The sequence below is a fragment of the Protopterus annectens genome, chromosome 2.part1 (assembly GCF_019279795.1).
Source record: "Protopterus annectens isolate FY-2018-M chromosome 2.part1, PAN1.0, whole genome shotgun sequence".
In the NCBI taxonomy this organism is placed as follows: Eukaryota; Metazoa; Chordata; order Ceratodontiformes; family Protopteridae; genus Protopterus; species Protopterus annectens.
This window is the reverse complement of record NC_056729.1, coordinates 1,751,504,781-1,751,532,744: the sequence shown is the minus strand read 5'-3', so window position 1 is coordinate 1,751,532,744 and position 27,964 is coordinate 1,751,504,781. Positions and strand designations below refer to the sequence as shown.

The window sequence follows — 27,964 nt, the reverse complement described above, 5'->3', positions numbered from 1 at the left end:
AATTAAAAATTTCAGGCTTTCTCACTTATTTTACATAACAGTACATGCAGAGAAGTTATCCAAGACTTATTATACCTTTATTATTGGGCTACAGCACTTTATTTCATGCTCTCTCCCCTATTTTATATAACAATACATGCAGAATAATTACTAACCTGCCTGGTGGTGCAGCCTTAGCATCCTATCAGCATAGGCTTGCTGATTTGCAGCTCGGACACCTGCAGCTGTGAAGTAAATGAAGTGATATTGAGACATATACCTATGCATAATATTGAATACAATAGCAATTCTTACATACTTTATTCCATGGCTACCTACTCAGTAGTGGGGCATTTTGCATCCCATGGGCCTCCTGTATCCACTGGTTCAGTCGGTCCTCCTTGCGTCTCTTCAGGTCTGAGTAGTGGTGTCTGACCTGCTCACCAATCTGAGGGACGCCTGTGGCACTGGTGAGATCATGTGCGAGACGGTTCCAGGCTTCCGCTTTGTATTCAGTGCCCTGGAACTGGCCCTGCAGGAGTCTGGCATCATGATTATGGACGAGGAGCCAAACCATCACTTTTGACTCCTCAATGCCCCACCATTGCGCTCGAAAGCGAGAGCCCTCTCCAACACCAGCCATGCTGCCTGCAGATGGGAGCTACAACCAGTTATAGCAAGTATTCCCACCTATGGAGCTTAAATATGTCTCATTTCCCACACTTATTTGTGATTGGCCGGTTTTGAAAAATCTCAGCTGAAAGCACACCTGCTTAGCACTGGGTAAACTTTCATTAATATGTATGTGTGTGTTGACAGTGCATGTATATCAAAAGCTGTCATGGCTTAGTGGTTCAGTGCTGTGATTACGGTGCACAGTATCCTGGGTTCGAGGCCTGTCATTGCTTTTTATTTTACTACTGGCCAGACCAGCTAGGAGGTGTGGCTTTGTTTAGCCGACTTTGCTCACCTTTGCCCAACGTTGCTCTACGTTGCCCGACATTGCCTGATGTTGTGCTAGTGCGGTGCGCAGCTACGCGCAAACATGTTTTGTTTGTGGTAGTTGGCGCAGTGAGCAGCTCAGTGCAAAGCCATTGCGCTAGTTAAAGCAGTGCTAAGCTATGAGCAATTACACTTAAATGTGCTTAATACTGGTAAACTTTGCTTAGCAGTGCTTCACATTGCTTAAGATACATTACTTATGCATTCATCAGTATGCATAACAATTTCACCTTCTTATATATATATATATTAAATATCGTTCACTACTTCATAGGCCATTTCACTGCTTTTTACTAAAATTTGAAAGGTAAATGTCAGGAATTATTTTAATATACAGATTTCCTACAGAAAATAGACAGGGGAGTGGTGGGACTCAAACCAGGAATGCCTTCGCTTTGTGCGAAGGCTCTACCACTACACTATTTCTATTTGGCTTAATTTGCATATAAGTTTCTATTATCCTCTTCAATATCTAAACTGCTAACTGTAGCTAAGCAATGGGCAAACCCGCGCAAATACGGGCAGCTATTTTGGGAATAATAAAAAAAATAAGTGTTTTACATTTTATAATTGTACAGGGGTTTAGAATGTGGGGGAGTGTAGTGTTGGGTATGCACACATTTGAGCGGACTCGCTCATGTCAGTTGACATTTGACGATTGAGGGACTTGCAGGGGCATGGAGTTTTGGACTGCTCGACAGTCCGACACACCCCCTGCACCCGTGCACGCTCCATGTTAGCATTAGAGTTGAGTCAGTGCACCCTCATGAATATGCATGGCGTGCTGATGTCTTCCTCATAGGCTGCAGTTTTTGTGTAAGACTTATTTAGTCTTACACGGAGGATTAGTGAATCCCGGGGAGAGACATTCTAAACATTGAACAAGAACCAAAAATAATTCTCTTTTTTCAGGGAAACAAGCCCTCTTGTAATCCATGATATTGGGACAAGTTCTACATCACACACACACACACACACACACACACACACACACACACACACACACACACACACACACACACACACACACACACACACACACACATGTCTCAAGTAAATGGATGAAAGACTGAACACCTGCAATACTGATCGAATAATCGAATGATGGAAAATGCTACTTTTATTCTATGGGAGATAGTGGTATAGTGTAAAGTGGGAATTTGCTTTGTCCATGCTGTTGTGCAGTCTTGGATTTTCTATATATAAATAGCAAGGAGTGTGGGGATTGCAAGGAGGCTTACTCTCCTGCAAAAATATATTGGTGGGAGATGTTTTTATATTAAGGCTGTAATTCGTAGTGGATAGTATTTCCATCACTTTTTTCAATAACTTTTACTCAGTCGTATGTCATAGATTCATATCCATCCATCCATAAACCCTTTTTCTCATTTTTGCATGTGGGGTCAGGGTGTCAGTTCAACAATGACAATCATCTAGAGCCAAGGTATACACAACAGGGTGGCTAGCCCTGCCACGGCAGTTCTTCCACACCACACATCCACACATACACTCACACCTATGGTCAATTTAGAGTGTCCAATCCACCTACTGCATGTGTTTGGAATGTTGGATGAAATTGGAGATCCTGGAAGAAACCCACACAGACATAGAAATATCTAAACACAATTGATTGAACACAACTGGTCTAAGTTCACTACATCTAAACCAAAATAACCACCAGCTCTCACAAACCAGTGCACTGTAATAAAGGAAACTGTAATATTGGTTATGTATAGTTTAGAAAGAAAACTCATACCAGTGATCAAAAAATCATAAACTGTCCTTATTATCAGTTATTACTGGTAAAATATATTGAAGAATATCATAGGATCAGATATGATTAGATGACATTTTTCAACCACCTGTAATTAGATAAAGAGATGGACCACTTACATGACACCCACAAATTTATTTATATGTATAAATATATGTATATATATATATATATATATATATATATATATATATATATATATTTTTTATAATATATACAGAGAGAAAGAGAGAGAGATAAAAGGATATATACACAGACTCTTCATAGTACATATGCATACACATGCAAGCATATATAAATACTACAAGAAAAACCTAGCCAAGATAGAGTTTTCAATGTGTGATACCTTAAACCTCCTGTAATAGAAGCCAGTGGGATATATGCAAATGACCCCTTAAGGACATAAAGTGTTTCAGCAACAGAAGGCTGAAACATGCATGTCCACAGCTAGGTGGCTTTATTAGCCTGAATGTAACCACAAAGACTTAAAAAGAAAAAGTAAAAAGTCATGGACATTCAAAAGCCATAATGCAGAAAGATCCATGCAGACAATAGAGAATTACAACCAGATTTGGAACAGAACTTCAAGTAAACCATAGGGAACTAAAATGTAAAGTGAATTGTACTTAGCATGAAACAGAATACAGACAAGGCAGTTTTCTATGCAATAAATGGAGAAAACCAAAAGTAAAACCTAAAACTGAGATAGAAGGGAACATAGTGTAAAAGGTTAACAACTTCAAATATCTGTGAGGTGGTTGGTGAGGAGAAGGGAACTCTCAATGAGGAGCTCAAAGCTAGAAGCAGTGGTACACCATGTTAGAGGTAAAGTGTGAAAGAAGAATGCCAAAGAATATGGAAAGTAAGGTGTGCAGGAACGTGGTATAACCCATAATTCTAAGCAGTGGTACACCGTGTTAGAGGCAGAGTGTGAAAGAAGAATGCCAAAGAATATGGAAAGTAAGGTGTACAAAACAGTGGTATAACCCATAATTCTAAGCAGTGAATGCAGAGCAGCTGAAGCAACTTGAGGTGATGGAGATGAAGTGCCTGAGATGGGTGGTAGGATGCACACTGTGGGACAGGGGAAGAAATGAGGACATCAGAGCAGAAGTCAAAATGCCCCATGTCCAGAGAAGTTCAAGGAAGAACAAAATCAATTGGTTTAGTCACCTGTGCAGGAAAGCATAAGATGGTTCATTCAAGAAGATTTGGAGAGAAAGGAAGAAGTCAAAAAGTAAAAAGAATGTCCAGTCAAGAGATGGGTGGATTGTGTGAGAGAAAATGTGCAACAATCATGCATGACTATCAAAGATGGTAGGAGAGTGGAACTTAACTGAGAGAGGTGTCAACAGCTGACATGACCGCATGTAGAAAAGCTGGGAAAAAGAGGGTTGATGATGATGGGACCATTACTCTAGCTCCAACACCCTAGCCCAAAGGTTCCTAGAATTTATAAACTCAAATGCTATGGAACAACTTGTTACCACTCCCACAAGACGAGAAAACATACTGGACCTGATCATCACCAACATGGGGACTCTATGCTCCAGACCAGAAGTGTATCCCTCACTGGTAAGATCAGACCATAAACTAATCTCACTGGATATTCACATCCCGACCCCACCCCCTGCCCAGAAAACCACAGTGAAAAACTTCTCTAAAGCAAATTTCACACTCCTAAAAACTGAGGTGGAATCCTTCAAAGCCCCTGGGCCTGTGGAAAATACAGCCCAGACCGCAGAATCCTTTATAAACACATTCTATGAACACCTTCAGGAATGCATGGATCATGCAATCCCAAATAAAACCAAGACCCAATCCTCCAAAGGCAGACGTCCTGTCTGGTGGACCCCAGCCATAAACAAACTATATAATAGAAGGAGGAAGCTACTACATGATAGAGAAAAATCCCAAAAAGGGAAGGCATCTCTAATCAGTATTAGCAAAAAACTACGGGCACTCATAAAATCGTCTAATGCCAGCTTCGAGAGAAAAATTGCACAGGACACTAAGGATAATCACAAGGCTTTCTTTGTTATGTTAGGAACCTGGGTGGGAATTCCCAGATATGCTCAGAATTAGTCCAAAATGACAAAAAATACACCGAACCCACAGACATTGCCAACATCCTAGCTGACAGGTTCAGCAAACTTCTCCCACCAAAAGGGCAAATATCTATCCCAGCAGAGTGCTGCCCCCCCAACATCTCAGATGCTCAGGTAAGAGCCACTCTCTCCAAAGCAAAAAACACAGCATCAATGGGACCAGACGGTGTCCCGGGCTACGTCCTACATGAACTCCAAGAAGAGCTGAACCCAAACATAAAACTACCGTTCAATCTCAGCCTTACTAGAGGATATGTACCCAAAGAGTGGCGTACAGCAACAGTGGTCCCTCTCCACAAAGGTGGTGCCTCAGCGGATCCTGGAAACTATCGCCCCATAAGCCTGACTAGCTTGGTCTGCAAAGCTATGGAAAGGATCATCATGGACCTCATAAATAAAGATATTGGGGACCTACAGACACTGGATCCTACCCAGTTCGGCTTTGTTAAGGGCAGAGCCTTCCTCTTAAACCTGGTCAATTTCTTTGAAACAATCACCAAGGCCATTGACAAGGAGAAGGTAGTCCACACAGCCTACCTGGACCTCGGAAATGCCTTCAATGCAATGCCCCACTCGGGCATTATAGATAAGCTCACCAGCTTAAATATAAACCCCTATGTCACTAGATGGGTTGCAAACTGGCTCAAGGACAGAACCCACATAGTTAGAATTGCTGGAGCCATGTCAGACTCCAAACCAGTTACAAGTGGCGTCCCACAAGGCTCAGTCCTGGGACCTCTCTTGTTCGGTATATATTTCTCTGAGGTACAGGCCAAGACAGAAGGACTGTGGCTGACCAAGTTCGCAGATGACTGCAAAATGGGCACCATAATCGACTCTCCAGCCGACACAAGCATCCTCCAAAAGGGCCTCATAGAAACAGACAACTGGTGCCAGAGCCATGGCCTCAAGCTAAACGCCAAAAAGTGTATAGTCATCCCCTTTGGCAAAAACAAAGTGCCCACAAATTACCACATAGGTGGTAATCCATTAAGTACGGAAGAAGTAATTAGGGACCTGGGACCCAAGTTGATAGCAATCTCTCATTTGACAACCATGTGGCCAAAGTGGTTAGAAAAACATTTTATATAGCCCACCTAATCATGAAGGGATTCACATCTAGATCAGGGGAGGTCATCGTGCCTCTTTACTCATCCCTCCATCAGGCCCATAATTGAGTACAATGCCCCTTTTGGGACGTACCTTACCAGACACCTGCAGCAACTGGAAAGACCCCAAAAGTACCTCACCAAGAGGATCAAAGGGCTCAAACAGATGTCATATGCTGCCCAGTTAAAGAAACTCCAGCTCTACTCAGTGGCATACCGCCTGTTCAGAGGTGATCTGTGCCTGAAGTATAAAGGCACGTCCAACCCGGAATTAATGGACATGCTGCACCTCAGAAAATCCAAATCTCATTGAGCTACGCGCTCAAGAGACTTGAACCTCAGCACTGAAATAAATAGGACATGCTGGAGGGACTGATTCATAACCCATAGGTTCCCTTCACTCTGGAATAAAATCCCAGTCCAGGGTAGGCAGAGTCCCTCATTGACTCTCTTCAAGAGGAATCTTGATGAGTGGGTGGGAGATCGTAGCTTTACCCCAGGTATCACTTCTGTGTCACTGTTAGACAGAGGCACAGTATACTAACCTCGAAAAAGGGCATAGCAAAATAAATTTAAAATGGGTGGCGAAAGCCAAACACACTCTGGCTAGGCTTATAAATGCCCTAGGGCAGATAGCCTAGTATGAACCTATGAACTTTCTAAGTTTATAAGAGAAATATTTAAAAATAGTTCCTGATTTTGAGTCTTTGTTCCTCCTTTACATTTTTCTATGTCCAGATTTCTTATGATAAGAGATTTGGAGGTATCCCTCCCTCTCAACTGTCCTGATTGTCACAGAATATCTAGACTTTAACTCATATTTTTTTGTCTGCTCAGAATATTTGGGGTTTTCTGGCAAATTACAGAGGAGTAAACCCACTAAATAATGATAGACACTATTTTCAGACTTCACATCCTTCCAAAAATGCATGCTAACGCAATCCTGTTACTCTAGCACCCTCCTAAATTTATAAGAACAATATTTATAATCTGCCTCTATTTTCGAGCCTTTGCTCCTCCCCTTATTTTAGGTTTGTCTAGAACCGGGAGGAGAGTTACGCATGTGCCACTATTCATAGATTGCATAAATAAGCAGACTCTGGATTTCCCTCAGCAGTAAGGCAGGACTTGTTTGCCTCTATTCATTCCGTCTGCTTTTTTCTAACGTTTTTGTCGCTGTAATAGTTATTTATAATACCAGACAAGTAAGTACTTTTTTTATAAACATTTCAAATGAATTACGCTTGATTATTTGTAGATATTTAAAGAAATAAACGAGCGGTGAAACGTTTTGAAAATAATTCTTACTTTCAATTACTTTTTTAATGTTATAATATTTAAGTATTATTTAAAAAGTTAGGACTCTTGTTGATAAGTATTTTGTTTTCAGTGTTTTTTATTTCAATAGTCTGTATTTGGTTACATAGTTTAAAGTGTCTTAAGAAGTTAAGAACACAAAGTAGCCGGGTGTTGACACCCGCTTACTGCTACAGTTAACCTTACAGCAGTTCCATCCGGCCGGCCTTAGGCATAGGCGAACTAGGCGACCGCCTAGGGCGACGTACAGACTGGCCTTGTAAAGGGCGCTCTTTTATTTATTTTTTAATCTATAAAATAAAGTGTGCGCCTCTTTCGGCGCCCTCTCTTTGAGTCCGTCCCAACTGTTCTGTTGTTGCATTTGCGCCCTCCTTCCACTTCTGTAATCCTGGTTGCCCATACATTTGCCGGAACCATAGGGTGAGGGGGTGGCTGGGGCTTTGCAGGTTGGCCAGCTACAACAATTAAAAAAAGAAACTTCTTCTACGAGCCACAGTGCAAGCATCTTCTCCTTTAAGGAAGACCATGCGTGTGATGCATGCCCGCACGCCAAAGCGGGTTTAAATACATTCCACACTCGTACACGAAATATGAAGATGGCAGATTGGTAAAGAGCGGATTTCTGTGGGTGCGTCTACGTACAAACGACTTTATTTTAGCTTCCTTCAACAGAGCTAACATTCTTTAAAATCTGTGCAGTTCAGCTTTATTTTGTTCATCTTGTAAGTTAAGTAACTGAATTCTCTTCTTTATCATACATTTCCCTTTTATAAACTTTCAAATTTGGTTCCTTTACCTATTAAAGGAAAGGTGAGGATTCTTGTATGTTTAGATGGACCACTTTCACTTTTCCTTCTTTCAGGCAAGCACAAATGACCTAAACATTGGGTTTCCCTATCTAACCTATTACTCTAATTTGTTCCCAGGGCCACCTCCTGCAACAAAACTCCACCTTTGGCTGCTTCCAATGATCAAGCCGCTTCCTAATCACACCTTCTAACATAGAGAACACTGACAGAAAAGTACATTTACCAAATGCCTTTATCCAAAATCTCTACGTTTGTATTTTCTTGACAGCTGACCATCTGTAGAGTTCAACTGAAGCAAAATTATACCTTAAGCATTTTTTCTGCAGACTGCATTCAAAGTGCCTTCTTATTTTTTTTACATAATTCATCACCAAGATAATTAGACAAAGTATGCTTGCAATTATTTACATATTTTTCAGTTACAGACATCCTGACAATTACGATTAAGTTCAGTACTTATTCATTTACAACTGCAGTCTTAAACACAGTGCAGGTTTCATCAGTACTGGCAAAGTTATCTACCTAAGCAGTCTAGTTATTACTGCAGTATTTCCAACTCGCTTCTGAAAATATCTCACTTTTTTGAAATGCAGATTTTATGGCTTTGTTAGCAGTTACCATATTAATTTGTGTTTCTGCTTCACTGACTGCTGGATCCTTCATTTTTTTTTTTTTATCAATCTCCTTCTTCCTTTTAGTCAGTTTCTCAAGTGCCTGTTCTAGATCATTAAAGGTTTTCAGACCAAATAGGTTGAACACACTAAATGAAGCTGAATACGGTAATTTAAATTGTAACTTCATCTCTCTCTCTGCACTTTCTTATGTAAGGGATGAATGCACTTTTATTTTGTGTCCAAGGTAAAAAAAAATAACATAGGACTGGGTTGATGTTCTTCGTCTACCATTGCTGCAGTCCTGACATATGGGTATTCCGCTGTCCACCATCGGCCCGAATACCAAAGGGCTAGAATCTGGCGTCTGTCATGGCGCTCGAGGCTGACATCAGTATGTGCCAGTACAAATGCGCATGACCGACGCCATACCCTCAGTCTTTCTTGCCGCGTGGTCCTAAGCAGAAGCAGTGTTTGCAAGTGCCGTTCGGCTTTCTGGAATTGTCGGTTTTGTTTCAGACCGAGACCAAGTTGGCTAAGTACCCGTGGGGACACTTTTGTCTTTTCTTGCCTCAGTATTACCGGATGTCAGAAAAAGTTAATAACTGTATTTCTTGTGGGAAACAGATTCCTCATAGGGATTACCATTTACTCTGTATTCCTTGTTTAGGGCCTGAGCACGGCGTTGTTGGGTGTCGCTTTTGTGCTGCCTTTGAGCGCACTATTACACGTCGCTTGGACTGTGCTAGGCTAGTGTTTGGTAAACGGTGCAATTATAACATGCCGTCGGATTCTCCGCCCAGTTCGGCTAAAAAACGCAAGGAGTAATCCTTTGCGGTCCAAACAAGATGAGTCCATTGCGGACGCCGGTTCGGTAGAGCCACCGACTACTTCAACGGCTCCTTCTGACAGTTTAGCGGAGTCTCAAGGGGAGCCTTTGCTACTTCAGGAAGTGGCTTCTGTTGTAGGCCAGGCTGCAGGGGCTTCTCATGTGTCGGTGGTTCCCTCCCCTCACAGAGTTTCTAGGCCTCCCCCTTCTCATAGTAAAAGCCTTTCTAAATCTAATTCTGCCCCTGCTGGTGTCTGTTTACAGGGTCCAGCTCCTAGAAAGCACATGTTAAAGGTGGCGGAGGATTTGATTACTTAGGGGTTCTATGCCTCCCCCTGAGAAAAGGCCCAGGGTAGAGCCAGGGATAGAGGGTCTGGTTCAGTCTTCCAATGACCCTGATTCTTCTGTGGAAGAGCTCCAGGATTTCCCTCCCTACTCTGATTCAGAGGCTGAGGATTCTCCTCCCTCTGCGTCCCCTCCTGAAGATTTTTCTTTTTCTGAAACCTTGCATTCCATGAGGGAGCATTTTAAATGGGAAGGCCAGGATTATTCTGATTCTCGTAAAAGGCTTAGAGAATTCTTGTTTTTGCCTCAGCATAGGCCTTTGGCTATTTGCCCTGTATTGGATGTTGTTCAGGATGTATTTTCTGAGGCTTCTCTTAACCCTGACTCTTTGCCCCCTGCCCCTGCTAAACCGGATAGATACTGCAGGGTACCGGAAGCTCACTAGTATTTATACAAGAGTCCTAGGGCTGACCCAGACACCATTACTCAAGGCCCCAAGGGTGTCAGGGCTGCTGTGGTTAAGAATCCAGTTCCTTTGGACATGGATGCTAGAGCTCTGGATAGGTGGGGTAAGAAGTTGTATACCTCTTCCACTTTAGCTATGAGTGCTTTACATTGTCAAAATTATTTGCTGGGCCAATTGAAATGTAAAGTTGATGCTTTATCTGAAGGTATTGAATGTAAAGAGCTTCAGGATTTAGTGCATGTTTCAGATCAGGTTGGTAAGCATTCTTTGCAATGTGGTTTTGATGCTTTACAGGCTTCTTCCAGGGTGGCTGCTACTAGTTTAGTTCTTCGCAGGCATGCCTGGTTAAAAGCTCAGACGTTGTCCGAGCATGTTAAGGCTCGGATTATGGCTGCTCCTTTGCAGTCTGATGTTCTTTTGGCCCTCCGGTTGAATCAGTTTTGAAATAATGGAGGAAAAAGCTAAGTCTATGCAGACAGTTAAGGATTGTTTACAGGTTCAGCCCCCTAAGTTCAGTAGGAATTGGCCTACTAAAGGGTGGTCTTTTCCCTCTTCAGATTATCAGTCTAGGGGCAGGTCTAGGCGAGGTAGGGGTAGAGCTTCCTCTCAGGGCCCTGCTACTCCTAGGACTTTGGGTTCTTTTACCCCTTCTGCTGGGGAGGGCAGGGGTCAGTCCTTTCGGAAACAAACTCAATGACCTGCGTCTTCAGCTGCCGGACTCTGCCATGCTGGCAGCTCCTCTAGGAGGAAAACTGGGACTTTTTGCAAAGTATTGGCATTTGGTTACCCAGGACAATGGGTATTGGACATTGTAAATCGAGGCTACAAATTTTATTTCCACACTTTCCCTCCTTTCAAAGGTATGCCAGATGTGCCTCATCAGCAAAGACTGGAAGCACAGGCAAAAATAATTTCTTCTCTGCTTCAGTGGAGGGCAATACAGGAAGTACCTTCTGCTGAAAGAGGCACAGGGTTTTATTCCGTCTTTTCTTAGTGCCAAAGAAAGTAAATACTTGGAGACCAATTCTGGATTTGTCCATTCTAAACACCTTTTTGGAAATTCCAAAGTTCAAGATGTTAACGTTGCAGCAGTTGCTGCCTATGCTGGGCAGGGCTCATTGGATGGTAACTCTGGATCTCACAGAGGCCTATCTTCACATTCCTATCGGGCCCAGTTCCAGGAAGTTCCTGAGATTTCGGAATGGGAATTTGCATTATCAGTTCTCTGCATTGCCCTTTGGCTTGTCTACTGCGCCCAGGGTATTCACAAAAGTCCTGGCTCCAGTAATTGCTTTTTTCAGACTACAAGGAATTCAAATTTATCCTTATCTGGACGACTGTTTGTTTCTGGCTCAAGGCAAGCAAGAACAACTTCAACATCTTCACTATGTAATGACAGTTTTAAGATGCCTAGGGTATTCTGTGAACGAAATAAAGTCCAGTCTAGTACCCTCACAAGAGATGTGTTTTCTGGGTGTGAGACTGAATACAGCAACCCAGATGGCATTTCTTACCCTGGACAAACAAAGACATCTTCATCAATACTTCCAACAGCTTTCAGTAATGTCCAGGCTGACTGCAAGGACAGTCCTTCAAGCCTTAGGGTTCATGGCATCTTGTATTTTAGTGCTTCCCAATGCCAAACTGCATATGAGGAAGTTACAATGGTATCTCAAAAGCGTGTGGACTCAACACAGCCACGATTTGGACACTGTCATTCAGATTCTCCCTTGCATACAAAAAGAATTTCTGTGGTGGGCTCAGGAATGTCACCTAAACAAGGGACTCTCTGTGACCCAGCCAGAGGCATGTCAGATATTAACGACAGACGCCTCTGAGTCGGCCTGGGGAGCTCATCTCGAAGGAAAATGGATTCAGGACCTTTGGCCCCCAGAGCTACTTCATTTACATATCAACATGAAAGAGATGCTGGCAGTTCAATTTGCTTTGGAAGCATTCAAGAGCCTACTTCAATCAGGACTGGTGTTAAGATTCGAACAGACAACACAACAGTCATGTGGTACATCAACAAGCAAGGGGGAACCCATTCTTATCCATTGTGCAGACAAGCAATGTTAGTATGGGAAACTGCTTTAAAACTGCACATCACTCTTCGAGCACAGTTTCTGCCAGGAGCACAAAATTCTTTAGCAGATGTTCTGAGCAGACAGATTGTGGATCCTCGCGAATGGAAGTTGGATCATCAGGTGTTTCTGCAGTTGACCATGGCTTGGGGAACTCCAGACATAGATCTGTTCGCTTCTCCTCTGAATTATCAACTGCCAAAGTTTTGCACAAGGCTATTTCATCCGAAAGCCTGGAAAATAGATGCACTATCCTTCAGCTGGAGAAACCTGCACGTATGCCTTTCCTCCTTTGCCTCTTCTTCCAAAGGTATTGTTGAAAGTCAGGAGGAAATGCCTCGCATGATTCTGATAGCACCAGATTGGCCTCGACAACATTGGTACCCTCTCTTAAGGAGTTTAATTCATGGGACACCTTGGCCATTACCACAGATTCCTCACTTATTGACTCGGGTGGACAATCATTTTCTCAATATCAGGGTGCAATCTCTTTACCTGACAGCCTGGAGAATTCAGTTTTGAGGAAGGAAGGCCTGCAGCTTCCACAACAAGTTTTGGATGTTCTTTTGGAAGCCGGGCGTCCTACTACTCGGAAAGTTTATGCTGATAAATGGAAGAGAATTTTTCTTTGGAGTGCAGCTCATGGCTTTGATGTTAAATTGCCTAACTTGAGTTGTATTTTGCAATATTTGACTGTTTTGTTAGACAAGGGATTGTCTTTCTCTTCTGTTAAAGTGCATGCTGCAGCTATTTCTGCTCACTATGAATGTGACCCTCCTTTGTTTTCTCATCCATTGGTTAAACAGTTTCTTAGAGGGGCAAAGAATATAAGACCCCTGAGAAGAGCTCCCACTCCAGCCTGGGATCTTAATTTTGTTTTGGAGAAGCTGACTCTGCCTCCATTTGCACCTGCAGCTACAGCTGAGTTGAAGTTGTTGTCTTGGAAGACTGCTTTTTTGTTGGCTGTTACTTCTACTCGAAGGGTCTCTGAATTACAGGCCCTCATGGCAGTAGAACCATTTCTGATTTTTCACAAGGACAGAGTTTCCTTACGTACTAATCCTAATGTAATTTCAAATGTGGCACTGAACCAATCTATACATTTGCCTGCTTTTTATGCTGACCCCCAAAATAAAGGGGTGAAAGTTTTGCATTCCTTGGATGTGCATAGGCATTTAAGATATTATTTGAGCAGAACCACAGAGTTCAGAAGATCTCAACAGTTGTTTGTTTCTTTTGCTTTGACTTCACAAGGGAAAGCTGTTTCAAAACACACTATCTCCAAATGGATTGGCCATTGTATTGCTTTTTGTTATTCTCATCATGGGAAAGATGTTCCTGCTGGGATCAGGCCTCACTCTACTAGGGCTACGGCCACCTCTGCTTTTTTGAGAGGGGTAGCTGCTAAGGACATTTTGGAGGCAGCTACTTGGAGTTCTGTACATACATATACTAAGCATTATCATTTACCTCTTTATTCTAGGTCTAGGGCTGGGTTTGCCACTGCTATTCTACAGGGCATGTTAGCAGCTCCTAATTCTATTTAGTTGGCCATCCTCCCTGTTTTCCGTTGCTCTGGGATTCTACCCATATGTCAGGACTGTAGCAATGGTAGACGAAGAACATAGTACAGTTTTGTACCTACCATAAATGTAGATGTTCGAGGATATTATTGCTGCAGTCCGTTTCCCTCCCTCCTACCCCCTTATTTAGGTTTGGGTTTTGGGTGGTGTTTTTTGCATTCTGACGTCTGAGGCAAGAAAGACTGAGGGTATGGCGTCGGTCATGCGCATTTGTACTGGCACATACTGATGTCAGCCTCGAGCGCCATGACCGACTCCAGATTCTAGCCCTTTGGTATTCGGGCCGATGGTGGACAGCGGAATACCCATATGTCAGGACTGCAGCAATGGATATCCTCGAACATCTACATTTATGGTAGGTACAAAACTGTACTTTTTCCAGCTTTTGCACCTATTAAGTTCATTCGGTGTGCCCCTTCTATTTTAATATATTCAATAAAAAAAGTTCAGTCATGAGCTAAGGCAGTTCTTTATGAGCACTTTCAATCCTTCTCCCTTTACTTGATCTGGGAGTGCCATGAATCTCAAGCAGTCTTTCTGAGATCTATCTTCTAGTTCTGATAACTTCATACTTTATTGCATGCTCTGCCATTTTTTTAATTCTTTATCTGTAGAATGTATTTCAGTTATTTAATTTTGAGTGTCTAGACAGACCAGCTTCTGTTTGCAGTCTTTTGCTACATAAAATAACATTTGTTGTAGATTATAGTTCATATTCCTTTAAACATATCTAAGAAACCATGTTAAGTGCTCGTTTAATGTTGGATGCCACAAGTTAAAGAAAGAAGCAGCTTTTTGTTATTGTAGGGCTTGGGGATGGGGTCCTGTATCATTACAGTTTTGGTTCCTTTACTTCTATTTATTAACTTTTGAAATAAGGCAAAAAAGCAGCCAAATTGCATGCATGTAGATTATCTGCTAGTGTATTGCTAGCTTTTAAGTGTTTGTGTGCTGTTAATGTCTACGTTTGAAGTGTGTGTGTGTATATATATATCATCTGGTCCTTCACTGTATATTCTTACTTTTGTTTTTTGGGACATTAATTTGCTGCCTGACTCTTATTTACTTCTGGTTTGATTTCCATTCCTGCTTGACGCCGATAACTTCTCTGCTTAATGTAGCAGAAGCATATCTTTGATTATCTGCTCATGTTTCAAAACTTTCACTACATTTGGATCTAGTGAGGTCAGTAAATGTGTAGAGTCCCACAAATGCAGATCTGTACATGTAATCAATTTCAAGGAGGCCCATCCCTCCTTTGGAACGAGGAATATATAATCTTGGTATGCACTACATTTTTATAAATCATTTGGTGAGCATGAAGCATCCTTTTTGTTTTCCTATCTAATCTATTCAATATGTTTTGGGGCCAGTCAATCACTCCAGAACTGTAAGTTAGGACAGGAAGAGCAAATTGGTTTATAGTCTGGATTTTGTTCCTCTGTCAACACTGTTTTCAGGATTAATTTAAGTCTTCTAAAGTATTCCTTACTAAGTTTTATATGCATTTGTTCATGTTTTATTTTTGAGCCTTCATCGGTTCCCAAATATTTATATGCTCCCTCTTGCTCAAGTTCTTTTATATGACATTCTTGTTTCAAACTGATTTCCTGGTGCTGCAGTTTTCCTGCTTTAAAGGTTGCTTTTGCACATTTATAAAGATCAAATGACATTCTTATATCACCTGAAAAAGTTTTGACAACTTGCAGTTGTACTTTCATTTCCTCATCTGATGAGCTGTACAGTTTTAAATCACCAGCAACGAGAAGATACATTTTGCCAAGTCAGTTTTCAGTGTAAAACCAATTGTTTTGTTTATCAGATGATAACACTGTGTTGTAGAATTTGAAAGCAGTGTTAGTAGCATAATTGTCTTTGATGCAGAAGGCTATGGATTCTGCTCCCACACCATGTAGATGGAGTTTTGATAGTGCAGTGCCCATTTGATTGCTGATTTTTTTTGGTGCATTTTAAGGGTGGATAGGGTTCTACACTCCTAAGTATGTCTTCCTTTGTATGAGATGCCTAGCAACTATGAACTTGTCAGTTTTAGTCATTTCCTATTGCAATATTATCAGTTTAGCAATGTAATATAGGCAATTAATTCAAGTGCAACAGGCACTGAATTTGTAGATGAAACATTGAGATTAAAGTTGTTTGCCAGTGGCAATCTCTTCATTAGTTGATTTCTTTAATGTGGAATTGTTCAGATTTATCTTCTGCAGAGATTGTATTGAGTGATATTGGTAGATTGTAATGACAGAAGTCTGAGTGGCTTTTTATGGTTGAAATTTTCTGAAATGGGTAGTTTTGTCATTATTGGTTTATACATTGTGATTCTTTGCTTATTAAAAGAATGTTTAAAACTACACATTTAAAACATTCTAACAAGTGGTTCTCTATTAAATAAATATAATTTAATGCAATCGGGAAGTTAAATCAAAGAACAAATACATGTATGCATGGCCGTAAAAATGTGTGTAAGGAGTCGCTTTTGAAAACAGCCCAAATGCAAACTTAATCCTCCACTGACCGGATGCATTTTCTATAAATATGGGTTTTCATGCAGTTTCAGTGGCAGAGAATTGTACCGTTCATGCTAAGCCTAATTTCATTGTATTGTTTAGCAAATGGCTATCTGTGTTTGCGCTGTTCTAGCTTAAGCTTCTATACACAGGGAGGAGAGAGGTTGTTGTCTACTTTCACTGAGCTGTAAGCTTGCTCGCCTACCCCAGAGTAAATTAAACTGTTTAGATTAACCTAAGCAACCCTTTGAACCAAGGCACATGGGCTTCTATTTTCTGAAGACATGACTTTTATAGTAAAGCATGTGTGAAGGAGAAACGGATTAAAGCAGGTTTATTAAAGGAAATTTCCACCTTCACTTGCAGTTTAAACTACATTATAAGGTATCCTTTCTTCTATGCACTTAAATAAGGAAGGAAATGACTGGACTGCCTTTCTTGGAGTGAATGAATGGAGTGGCTTTTCTGGGGAGTGACCTACCTGTGGGCATGGCTTGTAGGGGTGTTTCATGAGTATGGTGTGGGTGGAAGGGGCGCTGGAGCACTACTTCGCCTAGGGCGGCATATCAGCTAAGGCCGCCTAATATATACTAGACAGTAGAGTATACTCTGCGTGACACAATGGTCCAAACTAATATAACAGTGCAGTGCATAAGATAGCCACATCGTTACAGCTAACTGCCGTACATGTGAAATGTCTAGATTTTTGCCACGTATTTCTGGTCTGCTGTTCGTTTTATTTGTGGTTTTCGGCAAATCACTGGAGTAAAAGCACTAAAGAATGAATTTACCTGCATTTAGTTTCAGACTTCATATATTTCAGAAGATGCAGGCTTACCTCCCAACCTCCTAGAGCAAAAAATCTTGACAAAGCCTAAAATGACTGGGGACAAATAGGGACAGATTTTAAATATTGCTGTTACAAACATATAGAATGGATAAAGTAATAGGTTTTGCATTCGCATGAATTTTCTGAAAGATGTGGAGTCTTAAACTCAAATGTGTGTCCTTAATTAATGACTTAAATTCTCAGCTATTTGCCAGAAAAGTACAGATTGTAGGAGGAACACACCAAAAATGAGGCAAAAATCTGGACATTCTGCGAAAATCTGTAGTGTTGAGAGGTATTGCTTACACATTTCTGTTATTCTAATAACTTTCTAAACTTATAAGAGCAGTATTTAAAAAGTGTCCCAAGTGTCCCTATTTTGGGCCTTTGTCCCCCATTATTTTAGGTTTTGTCTAGATTTCTGGAGCTAAGAGGTGTAATACTGGATTACATAACCATAAATAAGCGGTGAACGCCTTTCCTCCGGTAATGAGCTTAGCGGTCCTTATGTGTTTTTTTTCCTTTGTCTGCTGTTTTATAGCGGTTTTGTTACTGCTGTTTTATAGCGGTTTTGTTACTGAAGTATTTTTTTTTGTCACCGGACAAGCTGTTAGGTTTATGTAAGTATTTCAAATGAATGACTCTTGATGTTTATGGACATTAAAGAAATAAACGAGCGGCGAAACTTTTAAAATAATTCTTTCACTTTAGATTACTTTTTTAATGTTATATGTAATTATTATGTGGAAAGTTAGGACTGTTGTCGATAATTAATTCTCTGCGGTGATGTTTTCACTAGTCTGTTATTTTACCTGCACACTTTAAAGTGTTTTAAGAAGTTAAGAATAGAAAGAAAAAGGCTGGATATCCTCCCTGCTTAGGGCAACCGTTAACATTACTGCGGTTTCAGCTGGACATTCTAATGTACATCTGGCAGTAGTCCTCTTTGCGCGCAGCGATCCAAAGTTATGAAAGTGCAGTGCATGACCACACGAAGCAGATCCTGTTCCAGATAGCTGCGTTAAATTGCTGATATATTTTTCACTCTAGTATGATGACTGTCATACTAGACAGCAGATGGCATGAACGACACGAAAGCTTCAACATTTACTTTCGGTTTCTTTTTAATTGCACTGGAGCTGCTTTTGACTTGCATATCGAAACATTACACTATTAATTTCCTGGAACCTTAATGTGATCTGAAAATATCCTTAGTTTTAAAATTTAAACTTGACCAGGTAACATACTTCTCAAACTCATAACGCAAGAAATCTGGACAAAGCGTAAAAATAGTGTGTCGGGGGGGCGGGGGCAGGTTTTAATGGTCCTTCATACCTCTCAGTGCAAGAAATCTGGACAAAGACAGAAAAAAATTGGGGTCACAAAGGCTCACAACATTGCTCCTATAAACTTAGAAAGTTGCTAGAATGAAAGATTTTGCATTACTACATACCGCTCAACAGTCTGTTTTTTTTCGCAGAATGCCCAGATTTTTGCCTCATGGTTTGTCTGTTGTCATAAGATTTGTGTTTTTTTTTTTTTTTGGCAAATCAGAGGATTGAAGTCACCAAATAATGATATACATATGAGTTTCAGAATTCAAATTCCACAGGAAATGCATGCTATCATAAATCCTAGTATTCTAACATTTTTTTAAGTTTATAGGAGCACTCTTTAAAACCTGTCCTTATTTTTGGACATTTGTGCCCTTATTTTAGCCTTTGTCCAGAAAAGTATGTCTATAAATTTTCTGAAGGAAGTCAAACTCAAATATTTGTCAGTATTTAGTGTTATTTACTGACTTCAATCCTCAGTGGTTTGCCAGAAAATCGCAAATGTGAGGAAAAGAACAAAAATATATGTACTAAAATGTGTACAAAATGTCTTTATTAATGTAAATTCTGTATTTTATGTAAAATGCCTTGTATGTGGAGCTTTTCTCCGCGGGACGCCACTGAAAATGGGCAGTTTTGGCCAAGCTTGACCATCCTGGTAAACAAATGCAAACATCTGGACATTCTGTAAAAATCTGGACAGTTGAGAGGCATGTTGCACTTATAAAATTGCAATGCTGCTAGAATAAAGGATTTGTGTTGGCAATGCTGCTAGAATAAAGGATTTGTGTTAGTATGATTTTCTAAAAGATATGAAGTTTGAAAGTCAAATATATGTCAATTTGCCAGAAAAACACAAAATGAGAGGAAGAGATTTAAATATGAAGCAAATTTGGACATTAAATATAGAGAGGTATGCAGGGTATATGCATACAGATTGGATATTAGTATACCTCTCAACTGTACCTGTTCATAGGTTCATAGGTGTGTACTAGGCTAATGGCCCTGGTGCCTTTACAAGCCTAGACCATAGAAGTGCTCTGGCATTGTACATCATTATAAAGGATGTTACTCATTTTGAGGCAGCATACTGCACAAACTACAGAATGAACTGGCACCCCACAGTGCCATGTTCAATCATAGCCTCACGTCAGGCTATGTGCCTACTGAGTGGCACACAGTGGTTATTCCACTTCAGAGGTGGTGCCACCATGGACCCTGGAAACTACCACCCCATTAGCCTGACGAGCCTGGTCTGCAAGGCCATGGAAAGTATCATCTTGGAGCTTATAAGCAAAGACATAGATAAGCTTAAAATCCTGGACCCCACTCAGTTTGAGTTTCTAATGTATACTAGACAGTAGAATATACTCTACTCTCTGTAAAAGGTAGATCATGTCTACTAAACCTGATTGACTTGTTTGAAGCAGTCACTAGAGCCATAGACAAGGGCAAGGTAGTGCACCCGGCCTATCTTAACCTTGCCAAGGCTTTTGATACCATCCCCCACTCTGGAATTATAGATAAACCCACTAAACTGGGCATAAATCCCTACATCACAAGATGGGTGGCCAACTGGCTCACTGACAGAACCCACACAGTAAAAGTAGCTGACTCCAAGTCCGACTTCAGACCACTGATGAGTGATACTGTTCGGCGTCTACTTCTCTGAAGTGCAGGTCTTTGACTAACAAAGTTCGGAGATGACTGCAAACTGGGAGCCATAATAGAATTACCTAATGATGTCGACATTCCACAAAAGGGCCTCAGAGACAGATGCTTGATGTCAAAGTCATGGCCTCAAGCTCAATGCCAAGAAGTGCATTGTCATCCCCTTTGGGAAAAACTCGGTACCCATGAGCTACCACATAGGCTTTAGCTCACTACACGCAAAGTGTGATAAGAGACCTCGTGACACAGGTGGACAGTAGTCTCTCCTTTGATAACCACATCACCACAGCAGTCAGGAAATCCTACTACATGGCACACCTCATCACAAAAGGATTCTCCTCTAGAAAAGAGGTCATTGTTCCTCTCTACTCATCCCTCATCAGACCCATTATACAGTACAATGCCCAGTTTGGCGTGTATCTCACAAGACACCTGCAACAATTGGAAAGGTCACAGAAATACCTCACTAAGAGGATTACTGGACTCAAACAGATGCCATATGCAGACCATCTAAAAAACTCCAGCTCTACTCAGTCACATATTGCCTACCCAGAGGCAATCTCTGCTTAACATACAAAGCTATGTATAACCCAGAGCTGTTGGATGTGCTACACTTAAAGAAATCCAAATATCTCCGAAACACATGCTCCAGGGACCTAAACCTTGTCACTACAATAAACATAACATGTTGGACGGACATATTCCTGTCTCCAGACTTCCCATACTCTGGAACTACCCATTCATGTCAAGCAAAGCTCCTCATTGGCTCTCTTTAAGAAAAATCTGGACTGGATAAGAAATAAAAAAAAATCATCCTGGGGATCACTTCTGTGGCGCTGCTCGACAGGAGTACAGGAAAATAATTTTCTTGGATGGCGAAAGCCAGGGAACCTTTTTGGCTAGGCTTATATAGGCCCCAGGGCCGATAGCCTAGTACATACCTATAAACCTATGATTATTAGGAATTTCACATTCTTTGCAGTGCCAAATAGAAAAGGTCTTACTATGGCACACTTACAACTCTTGTTTTAATTAATATGCATGGCAAATAGTACTGAATCATATTAATTCATTAAAATAACTATCCTGCAAGCTTCCTAGTTGAAGTCTGTAGGAAAATGTTAAAAGTATTCCACATTTTGCCCACTTGTTCCACATATTACAGCTAGTGATCCACATTTTGGAGACTCAAGGTTGCCTCCTATGGTTGTTTCTGTTTGTGTTCTGAAGACCTCCTTTGGTAAATTAGAAGATGCACTTTCCTTCAGAAAAATACAAAACTGTGATCAGAATATATAGCATTGTGTTCCTTGTGGCATTTCAGTATATCGTGTCTGACAATACAAAATATACCACTTGGTAGATTGCAACAGCAAAGGGGGGTGAAGCGCAAAATGGAGGTCATGAGTAACTTGAGACAATAGTTTGACTCATGTAAAGATCAAACAGGATTTGAAACTTATTAAGATTAAAAATAGTTGCTGCACTAGCCAAGACCATGGCATAGAGGAATAAAGCCCTAATTATGACCCAGGTGACTCTGACTCACTTGTCTGAGGTGCAAGTAGGAATGGATGACCATGCCCATTCCAGGAAGGGTGTTCATCAAAGATTCTTACTGAGGTGAGGCTAGATCCAGAGAGTGCAGTAGCCTTTGGATGTTGTCAATGACTGCAGAGGAAAGTGGTGGGGAAACAACAGTAGGTAATAACGTAACCACCCTCAGCAGCAGAAACAGTTGTTGGCACTGCCCCCCAGGATTCCCTTAAGATCCATGCTGGCCCCAGCAGAGGCAGGAGGAGCAGGTAGACCCAGTGATGAACAGGGACACTAGGACAGTTGGAAAAAATGAAGCAGCAAAGGTGGTGGGATAGTAGTCGCACCAAAGCAGCGACATAGCAAGCAACCACAAACACTATGGCTTTATATTACTTCTTAGCCCTGATAGCAGCTAGAGCTCATTAATAATTTCAACACACAAAACACTATTAATACTTATCTTCTAGAGTTATGTACATGCACTTCAAATAGATACTGTTGACCATTGGATATCAGATAAGACAGAAATCCAGCTAACTGCAGACTACACATGAAAAGCAAAATCTTTGGATAATTTCAGAAATCCAAGCAATCAGCAGTTGTTTTGAGGAATAAAACACATACTAAACTAATATCAACAAAAGTAATACCAGCAGACGTGGCTGGAATACATCTGGAAAATACAAGTCTCCTGGAATTTTTAGTTGTGTGATACTCAGGAAAAAGAGGGCTAGAAACCAGGAACTGCTCAGAACAGTTATCAGGGGTAGCAGCAGTAAACCCTAATGAAACATGGCTTAACCTGTTTGAAGCTGTAGTTTGCAAAATAAAGGAGATTGAGAGAAAAATATACATTTGCAATCATAGGTTCATAGGCTAATAGGTAAATACTAGGCTGAAAACCACTGGAGCCTTTATAAGCCTAATTCTGCAACCCAAATATACCCTACAAGTGTTTTGAGCATTAAAATATTTTGAGGAGTATATGTAAGCCAGGGTATTATTTACAGACTGCTTATGTCTTATTATAGACATAAGTGCCAGACCTGGGGAGAATTTCCATTTTCCCATCCACTGATGATACAGTATGCTTCAATAGGGTTAGGGGAGAGCTCTGCTTCACATGGATGAGAAGCCTGTTCCAGAAGAGGGGAATTCTCTGAGATCCAAACCTCTTCTTCCAGCATCTTTTTTTTTCAAATATTTTTTTTATTTTCATTTAAAATAACATTTACATAATTTTAAATATTTTAAACCACTATATGCAATATTTACAATAGCCTGACTTTCAATTATATACAATACATGTTATTAAATATAGAATTAACATTATCAGAGATACAATATTGATTATTGCAGAGTGTCCAACAAAGATGCAACTTTCTTCCAAGAATTTACCAATGGCCTGGGATAGATTTGTAGTTCTTTGATTTTTATTTCCATCGGTGCAGTTGTCTTTCTTCCAAGGTCAGGGGTGTATTTGAATTCCACCTTCTGGTTATGCATTTCCTAGATATAGCAAGAATTGTCCATAACAAATAAATTTTTGTCTTATTCAGGTAGGGATCTTCATTTACATTTAGTATAATCAATACTTGAGGTAAAGGATTCATTAAAGCTTGTAAACATGATTGATTCCATTCCAATATGATTTAATTTTATTACATTCATAAAAAAAATATGAATCCAGTCTGCTTTATTTAACTTTTCACACCTCCAGCAATAGTAGTACTAATCTTTTTAATTCTCTCTGGTGTTAAAAATGCTCTATGTAAGTATTTCCAGTTAAATATTTTCCAGTACTGGGTGTTATAGGTGTAATTAACTGATAGTAAGATGTTACTTGTAATTTCTTCTGTTAACTGCAGTGACTGACCTTTTGTTAAGACCTGCCAGTATGATGGTTTGGGAATTGTTTTATATGTTAACTCTTTTATATAGATTTGAAATATAATTTTTCTTTTTACAACTATTCTATATAAATGCATACAGAAAAGTTATTAGATATGGAATATCTTTAAATGAGGAATTATTAATTAATCTGCATAAGTGTACATTCGAATGCTTTGAGGTAACCAGTCCTGTTTTGCAATATTGTAAGCAGTTTTTATCATATGTAGATCTAAAACGGATTCACTTCATAATCTCAAAATACTGAAATACCGAATTTCAGAATCTCGAGACCATGAAACTGAATCCACAAAACAACAAAACCGCGAAATTCAAAACACTGAACAAACCTCACACACTACACCATATATACACAACACCCACATCACAACATAAATAAACAAAACTGCACATATAAACAACTCATACATACATAAAGCAGGGGGGCAAGCCCCCCTGCACCCCCCATGTGGGGGGCTGCACCCCCATACTTAAGTTTCTAACTGAAACAAGCAAACTCACAAGCACATTCTCCAGTCCCTCACACACATCAAACATATCAGCACACACACTCTAACTCCCACTCAAAACACTCACTTACCTGACATAACACCTAGATCCGCACACGACACCACTCACCATCTGGTGGCCTAATGGTTAAGGTGTTTGACTTACAAACCCAAGGTGCAAAAAGCGCTCCCATCTAAAACATTTAATTTATTTACACATTGAAACCAGCGTAAGAATTCATTTTGTTCCCAGGAGGTTATTCTTTCCCTTTATATTTTGTGAGGAAAGTTCTTAGTGATGGTAAATGGGATTAAAAGTTCAAACCGAAGTTTTACATCTGTTTGCTTTGATAGGTTTCCTAAAGGAATTGATGTAATGATTAATCAGTGTTTTTAGAAGGTTTTGTTATATTATATTGTATACTTGTGCATAGTATGTACCAGGGTTTGTTTGATTTGTCTACTATTAACATTTTTTAACATATTAAATTAATTTGTTAATATAGCCATTATCAATTCTTTCCAGTTGGCAAAATAATTTGGATTTATCCAGTCTATTGTAGTTTTAAGCACAGATGCTTTTATATATGTTTCTATTCCTGGGAAATTCAATCCTCCTTGTTTCCAGGGTCTAATGTGATGAGTTAGATCTACTCTATTCTTTTTATGATACCATAAAAATTTTATTAAACATGAGTTTATTTCTTTAAGAATGCATCTTTCAGGAATTAACTGTATTGCCAATGCTACATATAGTATTTTAGGCAATAAGATCATGTTTATTAATTGCATATATTTTTATTGTTTCAATAATGTTTTTATAATTTATTAATATTGTTTAGTTTATATTTTTGCATAACACTATTCTTAAATAATTTAGCCTTCCTGTGATGGATTTATCTGTAACTTGTAGTTCTTTTTTTAATTTAAAATAGAAATTTTGATCTAAAGTGTAGACCTGAAATCTTATAAAATGTCTCCATTACTTCTTCTAGCTCTCCTAATGACTCTGTGGAATTTGATAGGGTTAATAAAATATCTGCAAAAAGCATTATTTTAGATATGTACTGGTCATAGAGTTCTATTTCTTTTATTCTTGGATTATTGTGTATTTCTATAGCCAAATCAAATAGGAGAAAGGAGGCATCCGTGTTTAGCACCTCGTTATATATGAGGTGAAAGGACCTAATTTATTGTAGGCTAAGTTTTAATGTATATATTTTTTTAGTAATAAGATGAAGGGAGGAGGAAATTCAAATAATGCTAAAGTTTTAAATGGATATTCCCAGTTGAGGGAGTAAAGGCTTTTTCTATGTCTAGTCCGATTACAAGTGTTTCTCTATCTTCTTTATTCACAATCTATGAGCAAGTATCCTTTTAATATTACAATGTGTGTGCCTGTTGTATAAAAATCCAGTTTGATCATTATTAATTATCTTTGAAAGTGGGATTTTCATTCTGTTAGCTAGGATTAGCATGAATATTTTGTAGTCCTTATTCAGTAATGATATACATCTGTATGAGGTGCAAAGGTCTGATGGTTTATCCTTTTAGAATTGGTGTTGAGAGAATATTCCCATGAGGGTGGTATTTTTGTTTCTGACTGGACTTCTATTAAAGTTTTATGAAAAAAGGAGATTACTGTTGAAGGGAAGAGTTTGTAAACTTCCGTAATTATCTATTCCTGGAGCTTTGTTAGATTTACTTTCTTTTATCTTAACAATTTCTTTGTAGGATATAGGTTTTTCTAGGTCTAGTTTTAAGTTTTCAGAAAATCTTCTTTTTGAAGTGTTTCATATAATGGAACTGAAATGCTTCAAGGATGTCTCCTATGTCTGATACTTTTTTCCCCTTTCATTTTATGATGTATACTAAATGTTATTTGCTTTAGAATGCATTTTAATTCTTGTAGATAAGTTATATAGACATCTATAGACATCTGGGGGAGGTGGCTAATGAGTTTTATTTATTTTATTTTTTCCAAGGCTAGACAAGTTTTGTGTGTGAATTTAATTTAATTTTTTATTTAATTCCTCTATTTCATTTTTGACTTCTGGACAATTTTGATTTTTGTTTTAGATTCTGCTGTCAGTAGTCTGGTTTGCAAGTCTAATGATTCAGATTCCCATTCTCTGACTTTGTTTTTGTACCGGCTAAGAGTCTTATCAAATAAATATGCATTTAATGAGTCCAAAACCATGACTCTGCTGATTTCTGTTGTATTATTAATTTCAAGAAATAGTTGTAGTTTTGACAACATCCAGGGTCTGAATTCTTTAATTTTCGTGATATATGATGGAATTCTAGTTGAGAGGATTAAAGGTTTAAACTCTATTTGAAACTCCATTATCAGAAGGTCATGATCTGAGAAGGGGCATGGAACTGAGAAGTTGGGGATTTTTTTTTTTGTAAATCTTGAACTATGAATAATTTGTCTATTCTGGTTTGTCTTCCAAATCTATGGTCTTTATGGGAAAATAATAAGGATTTATCATTTACTTTAAACGTGTCTATTAAATGAAATGAATCAATCCATCTTTGTAAGGATTTTGAAACAGTTGCTATGCGAAAAGACTTCTTGATGGTTTCATAGGCTTCTAAGGTACAATTAGTCTCCTCCCAAGGTCCGTATTCTGTTATTAAATTTAATTATAACAAATGCTAGTAGACCGTCTTTGTCTTCATATTTATAAATAACTTTTGGAGTGATTGTTTTTCTTCCAGAGAATTGATAATCCTTTTATCTTTGTTCTATAGGAGGACTGAGCTAAGACTTTGTAGTTCTTAGGGTTGCAAATAAAGCTATCATTAGTCATAAAATGCATTTCCTGGAGAAATACTACTTGTGCCTTTAAATTTAAATATTTTAGTAAGCTTGATCTTTTATTTGCTTTTATTTAAGTCATTAGTATTTAATAAGAATGTTAAATCCATTTCGGGTTATTGTTGGAAGAAACTTTTGCTTTTCTTTTTCTTTTTGATTATAGTAGTTATACCATATTCTCATAACATTTTATTTTTTTGTGTGTAAACTAGGGAGTGTAATTTAATGTTATTTCTTCTTTAAATACAAGTAGGGTAAAATTCTGGTCAGGCTTTTAAAAAGTACTTCTATAAAATATAAATACAAGTAAATATGAATTTCCCATTAAACATGGAATGGAAAGTCATTCCTAAATAGATAAAGATAGATCTATTGGATTATCGCTCATACCGTTAACCAATAATATCATCTGAGCTCCATATGTTTTATTATATGGAGAATTTTCTTAAATATGAAATTCTATATTCTATGTGTGGAGTCTGCATGTCCTCCCCATGGTTGAGTGATGTTAAAGACATGCAGGTAAGTGAGAGTGTGAATGGGCGTGCCTTTGTTGAAGGTTGGGCATCGTGGTGGCAACTTGACACCGTAAAATCCACTGTCAATCACGAGTGGACCAGAGTTCTGCTGTGGGGCTCCTAACTGGGAAAAGACAAAAGACTTTAGTATTTTATATATCAGGATGGAATGTTAGTAGTGTAAACAATTATGTTGACTTAGAAAATATCCAATATTTAGTTACCCTTAATAGATCCCAAACATGTCAGATATGCTTTCTTCAGCTCACCAACTTCAACTTAAGCCATGTCTTTTCATAAGTATATCAGCAGTATCCTGACTCTGTGTAGAGGCACCCTACATTCTAGTGTGCATTGCTTTTACATAAA

At 39.3% G+C, this 27,964-nt stretch overlaps 1 long non-coding RNA gene across 1 annotated transcript in view; it reads left to right on the top strand.

Annotated features, from left to right (window-relative positions):
* The first annotated feature begins 7,061 nt into the window (after positions 1-7,061).
* The window catches only part of LOC122794628, a 500,686-nt gene continuing 479,783 nt past the window's right edge, over positions 7,062-27,964 (top strand). Inside the window, exon 1 of the long non-coding RNA XR_006363663.1 lies at positions 7,062-7,177. This is a non-coding gene — a long non-coding RNA (uncharacterized LOC122794628). The remainder of the gene's footprint in view (positions 7,178-27,964) is intronic.